Consider the following 2,738-nt stretch of genomic DNA (forward strand, 5'->3'; position numbering starts at 1 on the left):
TTCCATTTGTGCTGGACACTACAGTTTACAAAGGGATTTTGTGGCACGTGCCGTTCCCTATGAAGTGTGGTGATGCCCATTCTCAAGGGAAACACTGCATCTCAGAGAGGCTGAGTGTCAGTACGTGGGGAAGGAGCCAGGTCCTCCTGGTGTTTTGGGGGGCTCTGTTCTCCATTTTAACATGCTCTCTTAGCACAGGGAGATCAGCTCGGTGCTTTGTGACCGCCTGGAGGGGTGGGATGGGGAGGGTGGGAGGGAGGGAGATGCATGAGGGAAGGGATGTGGGAACAAATGTATATGTATGACTGATTCACTTTGTTATAAAGCAGAAACTAATTAAAAAAAAAAAAAACATGCTCTCTTGGACTTCCCGGACTCTGGGTCTCCCCTCTGTGGGGCCCCCCAACTTTCCATTAAGAACTCAATTTTCTTACATTCTTTCTTTTCTCTTCCCACCCCTGGAAAACTCTTCCCACTCCCAGAAAAGGATTTGATTTGGTCGTTTGCACCGTACTGTAGCTCACGCCCAAATGACTGTGGGGTCCCCAGTGCCGGCCCCATCTCCTGCTGGGGAAATCCACGCTGCCCTTTTCTGCTAGGAAGGGGTGTGGAAGGCCAGCAGCTGAAGACACTGTTTTTTAAGGGGAGACTTAACTGTTCTTAGATTATGCGATTTTTTTCTTCTATCTTTTCTGTATCTTCCATATTTCCACAATGAGCATACATTACATCTACAATTTTTTTAACATCTTTATTGGAATATAATTGCTTTACAATGGTGTGTTAGTTTCTGCTGTATAACAAAGTGAATCAGTTATACATATATATATATCCCCATATCTCTTCCCTCTTGCGTCTCCCTCCCATCCTCCTTGTCCTACCCTTCTAGCTGGTCACAAAGCACCGAGCTGATCTCCCTGTGCTATGAGGCTGCTTCCCACTAGCTATCTAGCTTACGTTTGGTAGTGTATATATGTCCATGCCACTCTCTCACTTCGTCCCAGCTTACCCTTCCCCCTCCCCGTGTCCTCAAGTCTATTCTCTATGTCTGCATCTTTATTCCTGTCCTGACCCTAGGTTCTTCATGACCATATATATATATTTTTTAGATTCCATATATATGTGTTAGCATATGGTATTTGTTTTTCTCTTTCTGACTTACTTCACTCTGTATGACAGACTCTAGGTCCATCCACCTCACTACAAATAACTCAGTTTCATTTCTTTTTATGGCTGAGTAATATTCCATTGTATATATGTGCCACATCTTCTTTATCCATTCATCTGTTGATGGACACTTAGGTTGCTTCCATGTCCTGGCTATACAATTTTTTTTTTTTTTTAAGGAAATCTTCATCTAAAACAACAATCAGACCCAAGGCAAGATATGCTTAAGTGCCAAGAGGCCAAGTGGCGGGAGAGGCATTAGTCACTGAGGCCCTGAGTGGCCCTGCCTGGAGGGAGGGGCGGGAAGGAGGGCAGGGAGGGTGGTGGGGGCCCTCTGGGGGGCTCCAGGAGCTGTAGGCTCTGCCGGTACCCCTCTGCCCCTCAGTACTCTGGACAGTGCCTTGTGCACAGTAGGCCCTCAGTAAATACCTGAGGCAAGGCGTGGACCTAGGTGCAAAGTGTGCTGGAGGCCGGGGCAGGGGGCGGGGTGCGGGGGGTTCCTGCTAGGCTGGAGGGGAGGGTCAACTCCGGGAGCAAAGGCCAGCTGAGACCCAACCGGAGAAGCCTTTCAGCGCCGGCCCTGAAGGGTTCCCCCATCGCAGGGGGAGAGCAGCCACACAACACAGTGGCTGAGGAGCCACACTTTGGGATCAGTGTTTGAAGAAAATGGAGCCAGTGGCCCAGGGGTGCTGACCTGTGAACTTGAATGGACTCTGGGGGTGGGAGGGGGGTCTCCGGGGCTCCTGTGTTTCAGACAGTCCACTGAGAGCCCCTCCCCAGTGATGGGCTCACGGTAAGCCAAGTCCAGTGTGAGAGGCCACCCCGGGGGCCACAGCTAAGCAGGGAGCTCTTGACGGAATGCCCAGGGTCCCAGAGATAGGGTGGGGCTGGAGAGCTGGGAGTCGTCCCCACCTCGAGAGCGAAGACGGGGCGGACTGAGAGGACCAGGAAGCTGAGGGCTGAGCATGGCCAGTGAGGGGCTTGGGGAGCAGAGAAGGCACTGGGGCTGTTGGAGAGGTGGGAGGGGAGAAAGCATAGGGAGGCGTCACCGAGGCAAGGGGTGGGGGAAGCCTGCCAGCAGGAGGATGAAGCTGGAAAAAGGCAATGGGACATTGGCCCGACTGTGGCTTACACTGGTCCTCTCCTTACAGATCCCAAAGCAGGGGGCTCAGCCAGTGGCTTCCCCAACCCCCCTCTGCCTTTTCACACATTCTCAGGCTCTTTCATTAGATAGCTGGAAACAAGTTATACTAGATGATGCGAATAAGATTCCACGTCCTTCTCACAGGGTCTGGCCCCAGCCCCCTCCTCGAGCCGTCTCACGTCACGCCCACCCTGCCCCTCCGCTGGGTCCTGCTCCTCCAGCCACAGGCTTGCTCCTCCAAACACCTCATTCCTGCCTCGGGACCTTTGCACTTGCTGTTTCCGCTGCCTGAAATTCCCTCCTCTAGATAACCACATGACTCATTCCCCATTTCCTTCAGCTCTCAGCTCCCTTATCAGACAGCCTTCCCCGGCTGCCCTATCTCAGCGGCACCCACCGGTCTCCTCCTCTTCTCCAGCTTTCTTTG

The sequence above is a fragment of the Mesoplodon mirus genome, assembly GCF_964341445.2.
Source record: "Mesoplodon mirus genome assembly, chromosome: 18".
NCBI lineage: Eukaryota > Metazoa > Chordata > Mammalia > Artiodactyla > Ziphiidae > Mesoplodon > Mesoplodon mirus.